Source organism: Triticum dicoccoides, chromosome 2B (genome assembly GCF_002162155.2).
Source record: "Triticum dicoccoides isolate Atlit2015 ecotype Zavitan chromosome 2B, WEW_v2.0, whole genome shotgun sequence".
In the NCBI taxonomy this organism is placed as follows: domain Eukaryota; kingdom Viridiplantae; phylum Streptophyta; class Magnoliopsida; order Poales; family Poaceae; genus Triticum; species Triticum dicoccoides.
In genome coordinates this window covers 325,710,113-325,718,967 of record NC_041383.1, presented here as the reverse complement: position 1 = coordinate 325,718,967, position 8,855 = coordinate 325,710,113, and the positions used below count along the sequence as shown (strand labels likewise).

Sequence of the window (8,855 nt, the reverse complement as noted above, 5' to 3'; positions counted from 1 at the left end):
CGGGAGTTCTGCCGCCGCAAGCCTCTGTAGCCACCAAAAACCTCTCGGGAGCCTGTTCCGGCACCCTGCCGGAAGGGGGAACCCATCACCGGTGGCCATCTTCATCATCCCGGTGCTATCCATGACGAGGAGGGAGTAGTTCACCCTCGGGGCTGAGGGTATGTACTAGTAGCTATGTGTTTGATCTCTCTCTCTCTCTCGTGTTCCCTCTATGGCACGATCTTGATGTATCCCGAGCTTTGCTATTGTAGTTAGATCTTATGATGTTTCTCCCCCTCTACTCTCTTGTGATGAATTGAGTTTCCCCTTTTGAAGTTATCTTCTCGGATTGAGTCTTTTATGAGAACACTTGATGTATGTCTTGTCGTGATTATCTGTGGTGACAATGGGATATCATGTGCCACTTGATGTATGTTTTGGTGATCAAATTGCGGGTTTCGTGACATTGGGAACCTATGCATAGGGGTTGGCACACGTTCTTGACTCCCCGATAGAAACTTTGGGGCACTCTTTGAAGTACTTTGTGTTGGTTGGATGAATCTGAGATTGTGTGATGCATATCGTATAATCATGCCCACGGATACTTGAGGTGACAATGGAGTATCTAGGTGACATTAGGGTTTTGGTTGATTTGTATCTTAAGGTGTTATTCTAGTACGAACTCTTTTATAGATTGATCCGAAAGAATAACTTTGAGGTGGTTTCGTACCCTACCATAATCTCTACATTTGTTCTCCGCTATTAGTGGCTTTGGAGTGACTCTTTGTTGCATGTTGAGGAATTGTTATATGATCTATCTATGTTATTATTGTTGAGAGAACTTGCACTAGTGAAAATATGAACCCTAGGCCTTGTTTCCTATCATTGCAATACCGTTTACGCTCACTTTTACCACTTGTTACCTTGCTGTTTTTATATTTTCAGTTTATAAAATCCTATATCTACCATCCATATTGCACTTGTATCACCATCTCTTCGCCGAACTAGTGCACCTATACAATTTACCATTGTATTGGGTGTGTTGGGGATACAAGAGACTCTTTGTTATTTGGTTGCAGGGTTGCTTGAGAAAGACAATCTTCATCCTACGCCTCCTCCGGATTGATAAACCTTAGGTCATCCACTTGAGGGAAATTTGCTACTGTCCTACAAACCTGTGTACTTGCAGGCCCAACAACGTCTACAAGAAGAAGGTTGTGTAGTAGACATCATATTGCAAGTTATATGTACCTATTATGTGTTATGATCCGCATACCCCAAGGTGACAATAATTGGGATTCTTTCTAGTGATTAGCATAGTTTGAGGAGTTCATGTATTCACTAAGTGCTAATGCTTTGTTCTGGTTCTCTATTAAAAGGAGGCCTTAATATCCCTTAGTTTCCTTATGGAACCCGCTACCACGGGAGGGTAGGACAAAATATGTCATGCTAGTTCTTTCCATAAGCACGTATGACTATATACGGAATCCATACCTACATTACATTGGTGAATTGGAGCTAGTTCTGTGTCGCTCTAGGTTATAACTGCTACATGATGAATATTATCCAATGCAATTATTCATCATTGATCCAATGCTTACGCTTTTCATGTATTGATCTTTGCTAAGTTAATTTCTCCGTTGCTGTTGTTACAATCACTATAAACTACTACTGTTTCTGCTACTGTTACTATCAAATTGCCATACTACTTTTCTACAGATCACCCTGCTGCAGATATTAAGTCTTTCAGGTGTGGTTGAATTGACAACTCAAATGTTAATACTTGCGAATATTCTTTGGCTCCCCTTACACCGAATCAGTAAATTTGGGTTGAATACTCTACCCTCGAAAACTGTTGCGATCCCCTATACTTATGGGTTATCAAGACTGTTTCTGGCGCCATTGCCGGGGAGCATAGCTCTATTTGCTGAGTCACTTGGGATTTATATCTGTTGATCACTATGAGGAATCTTAAGGATGATAGAACACAGATCATTCTCTCTAAGACGAGGGGAGGTAAGGAACTATTATCTAGCTCTGCACTTGATTCGTCTTCTGTTTTGAGTAAGCTTGCAACACCACCACCTGCTATTAATCCTAATACATCACAAGTAATTGATGATGCTACATCTGCTATCAAAGATACTTATGTTGATGCTTGTACTTTGCTTGATGATAATGTGCCACTTGGTGAATTTCTTGATGAACAACTCGCTGAAGGTAGAGAGATTGAGAATGTTGAAACTGATGAAATTATTGAAACTGGAAATTTTGAAACATCTATTCACTACTACACGACACTACATCCCCGACAGACAAGTTGGTTGGGAAAACCGCTTCCGCCGACAAATAATCGGTCGGGAAAGACTATTGCCGACTGATCATGTTTGTTGGGGAAGTCCAAACGGGAAAACCATTTCCCGACTGACATACTTTTCCCGATCGACTGTTTGACAGCTATTGCAAAAACATTTCCAACCGACTGTCCGATGGTAATTTTTGCCGGCCAACTTTATGTTGGCGCTGCCATAAGCTTTTCCCAACCAACTGTCTGATGGTGTTGGTTTTGCCGACCAACTTTGCGTTGGCCCTACCATGAACTTTTCCCGACCAATTGTGTGATGATGTTTGTTTTTCCGACCAACTTCCTGTTAGCCTTGCCATGAGCCTCCAGCAACCAACAATTAGCTAGTATTTTTCTTTTCCCAACCAATAGTTCGTCAACATTTCTTTTATCCAACCACAACAGTCATTACCATATGGTAACTAAGTGCACCAAACATTTTCTATTCCATTAACTGACACATACATATAGTTCATTTGTTCCAAACATAATCACCAAGACACCATACATCAGGTTCACAAAAGGTAACTTGGTGGTACTATTATTTCTGATTCATTGTCCGAGACACCATACATCAGACTCACAAAAGGATAGCTAAGAGGTGAATGTCCAATGTAAAAATATACAAAACATCCAGTTGGAGCGAACCTCGGCTACTTGTTTATTAGTCCTCATGCATATCTCTCCTACAAAAGAAACACATTGTAAGTCAAAAAGGTGGATTTTAAATTTTCTGCATCAAATGGGGATATTGTGCCATCTTTTTTATACAAGTAAATTCACATGAAAATTAGCAAAGTGGCAGCAGCATAATATACTGGAAAACAGTACAGCAAGCTGGAAAATAGCAGGCAGTAGCAACAGAAGCACAACAAAATCAACACAACAGAAGCACACCCACAAGCATATAGAATAGGCAGCAGCATCAACCATCATCACACCATCAAGCATAGAAGATCCATACAGCATACACATCAGCGAGCAAGCGTGCTAGCAGCCACCAACTAACAACCAGCGGTAGCACTTCTACAACCAGTGATGACCATCAAGTGTGTTCATGAAACTAGGAAACTTGGATATAATTATAAACACAGAATATTGATTGTTATCCTGCAACTTAGATAATAAAAGGATTTAGACTAGACCTTTATGTGCTGATAATATTTTTGGCCTAGGGCAGATCAACAAGCAACGAGACGTACCTATGAGTCTACAACTACCAGTTCAAGCAATCATATCAGAAAGCATCTACAACAATATTTGATGGGTATAAACCAGTTCTATTTTTCCATGGGAAGGTTTCCATAGTTTGTTCTCATGTCATATGCATAATATAGTGCACTACAGTAACACAAAGAAGTCAAATAACAGGTTGTGGTCATTGAAAGCCACAATCCTAGTGGACACTGTTTAAAATCATGAACTATAAAATATGGAATATAATAGAATGTGCCACTGCGCAGAATATTTTAACATTCAGAACCACCCAACATCCCCTTTTCCTAGTAGCAATTTTTTTATCTTGCCAAAAAGCACAGTCTGGAGGATGTTCACCATTAGAAGTCATTATGAACATGAAACAACTAACATCGTAAAGGGAAAAGAACTGCATCAACAAATTGTATTCAGGAATCCACCTTATCAATTGAAACAATATCTTGGCACATACACAATTACACATGCAAATGCACAAGCCGCGATAATTCACTAAATTGGTCGTATTAGACTCATGGATTTCGAGTCGCTCGACTAGTCGCGACTAGTCGTCGACTAGTCGACGAGTCGCAGTTCCAGGGCCGACTCAGCCTCTCGACTCGACTCCTGGGATGAGTCGAGCGACTCACGCGACTAGTCTCGACTAGTCACGACTAGTCGCGGTTTTTGGGTCGAACGACTCGAGGCAGCGCTGGATCTGGAGCACTCTCCCGCCGCCGTGCTGCTGCTGCTGCTGTGCTGCCTCGCTGCTGCTGCTGCGCCCTTGCCGCCGCGCTGCTGCTGCTGCTGAAGCTGAAGCGGCAAGAGGAGCAGGCTGGGAGGAGGAGCGGTGGCAAGAGAGCTGCTGCGGGGGGGTTGAGAGATCCATCGCTGGGAGGAGTGGTGGACTGGTGGCAAGAGAGTGGCAGCAGAATGTGTGGCGGCTGTGGTGAGGGAGGAGGGAGTGTGGATGGTGGATTAGGTCACAGGAGGAGTATATAGCTACTAGATGGGCTTTTGGGCCACAGGGAAGTGCATAACTAGTGGCCCATCTCTCAGTTGGCCCTGGTTACTGCTGCTGGTGTGCTCCTCCCCTCCTCCCCTGGTTGCTGCTGCTGCTGTGCACTTGTGCTCCTCCCCTGACTGCCTGCTGCTTAACTCGCGTTGACTCGTCGCCATGTCGACTCGTCGACCGTGAGTCTAGACTAGTCACGACTAGTCTAGAGTCGCCCTCCCCGAGCGACCCGTCGACTCATCGACTCGAAAACATTGATTAGACTCACACAACATGATAGCGGTGGGATGAGAAAGACGACCTGAGCTCGTAGGTCTTCACCTAGCAAAAATATTGCTAGTCAGCATCATGCATTGTTCAGCTTGTCGACGTGCTTCAATTTCAACTAGAACCATGGAATCATTACTTTTGTGCTCATTTTACCCAATGTATTTCTTTCACTTGCTATATAAATTCAACTTGTACAATTTGTGAGCAATATACTAATATTCCATAGCAGGGTTAAATAAGCTGAAGGTCCTGTTCTCAGACCATGAAGATTAAATACAGACTCTTATGTTCATAAGAGTTCTACAATGTACGGCAGCCCGGTGCACATAGGTCCCATGCTTAACTAAAAGGCTGAAACACTAGTTACTCATTTGGTCTTTTTATGCAACCTGAAGCTAGTTCTGCATGGTTGTACTTCTTTTCCTGAAACCTGAATTTTTTGTATTGAAGTGCAACTGCTACTCTGAATAACGATGCTTATGTGTATATGTAACAATTGCAAGGTTTTTGAATTAGTACAGTTTATCTATAAACGTGCACACTAGAAATGGATCTTCACTTTAAATATGCAAGCAAGACATATATACTAAACACATGAGTGTGTGAGTAACACAAATACTTTAGCAGTGAGACGATGAAGATGCCCCTCTATGCCAACTCATTTGTATACATATATGTCCATTGTAAACAATTTAAGATCATTGACCATTTCATTTCAAGATGTACAAATAAGAATGGATACCTCGCCTAATAACAAAGTAATTTGATGAACCAATTCGTGTGTAAGTACAACAAGAAGAAACTATATGATCGTGTCTATATCTAGTCTAATCTAGAACTCATTGCAAATATAATTTGCCAGGTAAATATGCAGCCAAGGTTATAGACCTAGGCAGTAAACATTGAATGGAAATTATATAACAGTAAGACTGCAATCAAGGATGTGGAAAGGTAGGAACGTACCTGCAGAAACAATGAAAACTTTGTACACAATCCATAAATTCAGAAGCCGCAGTAAGTAGTACAGTATGCACCTGCATAAGCAATCTATGTTCACTTAAATAGTGCATCTTAACATTTGGATTGCATCGATGGCTAGGAAAGGAGTAAGTTCATTTGACACTTATTAAGGACCAATACATGTCCCATGATAAAAATTGTCAGTCTTGTTTGAAATAACAATGACTGTACAGAACAGAGAGTTATAGTAATATACTGGAACAGAGTTTCAGTGCTGGATTGAACTCCATTTGATAAAAGTGCCCAGGTCTAAAAATAAACTAAACAAATCACATGGAGCATAGAGACAGAAATTTATACTTCATAAATCCCATGTACATTGGCTTCCTGCAAAATTGGTCAAGCAGAATATATGTGAATTACCATCAAAATTAGTTGATCACTCTGCAGGAAGGCTTTACTTTCACGAACGAAAAAGGTATAAAGAACAAAGTAATCATGATACTACTTGTCAATATGCTTAACTAGTGAGGAATACATGTTGCTGAACTTATAGCCAGCCAGTAGTTTTCTAGTAATTGTTGATTGCCGAGTTCCACCTATTTATATCTATACAAAACATTTTGCTCAAATACTATATACTACCAGCTCAAACATTTTTTGTTACGGTGGATGTGCATATTGGCGATCTTTTTTTCTCGTGTGCGTACAATTTTAATCTGGTTACATCAGTCAATTTGAGGGATGAAGCAGCACTTGCCAGAGCATGGAGAGATGAACTGTTAGACAGGGCAATATTCATATTATTCTATTCATCGATACACTATTTTCTGCTATTAAGGCAATTACTTGAAAAAATCAATCTGCTTAAGGAATAAGGACTATATGGATATACATGCTAGTATCAGGATAGTTTGACCAACCTAAGACGTGTTCAACCCGTACTAAAAAATTAGGGTCGCGCTAACTGCCACACGTATGGCAGGAAGGGAGACGCACCACACGTCTCTAATGTAAACAGATTGCCACGTCATCGCATGCATACATGCAGGAATCTTTTTGGATTTTCAGTTTTTAAAATGTTTTATCTCTTAAACGAAAAATCCGATTGAAAATCCGTTTTCACCATTAAATCCCTCGCGATGAGATCTTCGAAACTAGATCCCATGTTGATATGTTTTTATGAAAAAAAATTTGGATTAAAAGTTGCCATGTCTATTGCATATGAATTGCCATGATGTTTACACTGAAGTTGCCATGATATGTTTCAGCTATTTTCTTCTACATTTAAAAGTAAATTTTAACATTTATAAAACGGGGAATTAAGAAACTAGACTTGCCATGAACCATAAACTAAAATTGCCATGATACATGCACGTAAAATTGCCATGGTTCATACAAAAAATAATTTTCATGGTCAAAGTACTGGAGTTGCCATCATCAAAATATTAAAATTGCCATGATCTATAAACTAAAATTGCCACATGGCAACTTTAGTTTAAGCCCTATGGCAACTGCAGTGTAAACATCGTGGCAACTTCTGGCAAAAAAAAAATTCGTCAAAACATATCAACATGGGGTCTAGTTTTGAAGATCTCGTCGAGACGGATTTAATGGTGAAAACGGATTTTTAGTTCGCTTTTTTATTTAGGAGATACAACATTTTTAAGCCGAAAACCAAAAAAAATTCTGCTGATGTCATCTATTCATACATGGCAAAATGAGTGGTGATGGAGGCGTGTGGGCGATGTGCAAACACCCACACGTGTGGCCGTTAACATTTCCGAAAAATTATCAATCTCGCTACGCACATCATGAAAGGAACAATCCGTTAACCATAGAGTACTTTCCAATAGAAACACGTGGGATTAAGGAAGAATATCAAGCCTGAGGTATGGTCGAGTTGTGGGAGTTGCATTGGTGGCTTTGAGTTTTAGCAACACCGTCACCCGCTTACACCTGAGGCCATGGTGGCAAGGAGGCAGCTCGAATTAGCCCAGAAATTAGTTGCAGCCACTGGATCCATGCTTCCCTACCTGCAGGCAGCAACGTTAGGAGAAGGACGTACAGACGTCCAAGAATCAGAGAAATCTACGCTTAGAACCAACCCCTAATGGTCGGACACCATGCTTCTCCTTCGCGTCCCAGGTGATTTTCGCCGCCGCCGTCGCTCAACATTACCCCAGGAGCAAGCCTAGAGCAAGGTAGCCACTGGCCGGAAGGAGGACCAGCGCGCTTCTCGCACCAGCCTGGGACGGCGCCGCCTCTTCTTGACCCTGCCTCCTCCTTGACCGCGGCATCTGGTCAAGGACTTGGCCGCCGGATCCAGCGGCGTCGAGCTCCATGGTGGCCATCTTAGGCGGCAGCGAACCCTAGGCGGCCAGATCTGGGAGCGGGCGCCAGAGGAGCACGGGAGCACTGAGAGGCAGAGTGGAGAGATGGGAGGAGGGGATAAGGTGAGGCAGGTAAGGAGTAGATGGCGCGGCCGCGGAGTGGAGGGCGGCTCGCCGGACAAAAGGATAAGAGAGTCGCGGCGCAGTCGCCGGAGGTGGGGGGAATAGGAATAGTGTGTGGTGGCTGGAGGGGAAAGCAAAGAAAATGTAGAAGGATATTTTGGGCTGGTTGGCGCTAAGCCTTTTTCGCTGCCACAAACAACCGAACGCGCGGGCGTTTTGACGCTGGCCCAAGCAATAGTCGGTCGGTAATGTTTCATGACCGATTGTTGTATGGGTATGCGCCTATTGCCGACCGATGGTTGGACATTAAATGTCTAACTAGCAAAATGCACGTGCGTTGCTACTGGCAATAATACGGATAAACAAATATACTAATATTTAGGAAAAGATGTGCATACCTTCCTTACCAAAGCAATAAAATGTACATATGTTGCCACTGGATAATATAAATATTATGCAAACACACATTGTTTTACTATTGTTATATAAAGAACCGCAATATTAGTCTCCTTTCTCTATCTAGAGGGAACTTTTGCCTTCCTCATTTTCTATTTTCAAGACGTTTCTTTCTACACTCACCTCGCTAATATACATGTGTTTTTTTTCTCCTCTATTCATCCTTCTCCATCAGACCATC

At 42.0% G+C, this 8,855-nt stretch overlaps 1 long non-coding RNA gene across 2 annotated transcripts; it reads right to left on the bottom strand.

The window, feature by feature from the left end:
* Window positions 1-2,746: 2,746 nt before the first annotated feature.
* On the bottom strand, window positions 2,747-6,844 carry LOC119363617. Of its 2 annotated transcripts, none has more exons than XR_005174162.1 (2): window positions 5,766-6,844; window positions 2,747-4,853 (listed from the first exon to the last, which is right to left on the bottom strand). It is a non-coding gene; the product is annotated as an uncharacterized LOC119363617 (long non-coding RNA). The 2 variants fall into 2 exon arrangements; XR_005174161.1 differs by having other exon boundaries at window positions 2,747-3,009.
* Window positions 6,845-8,855: the final 2,011 nt, after the last annotated feature.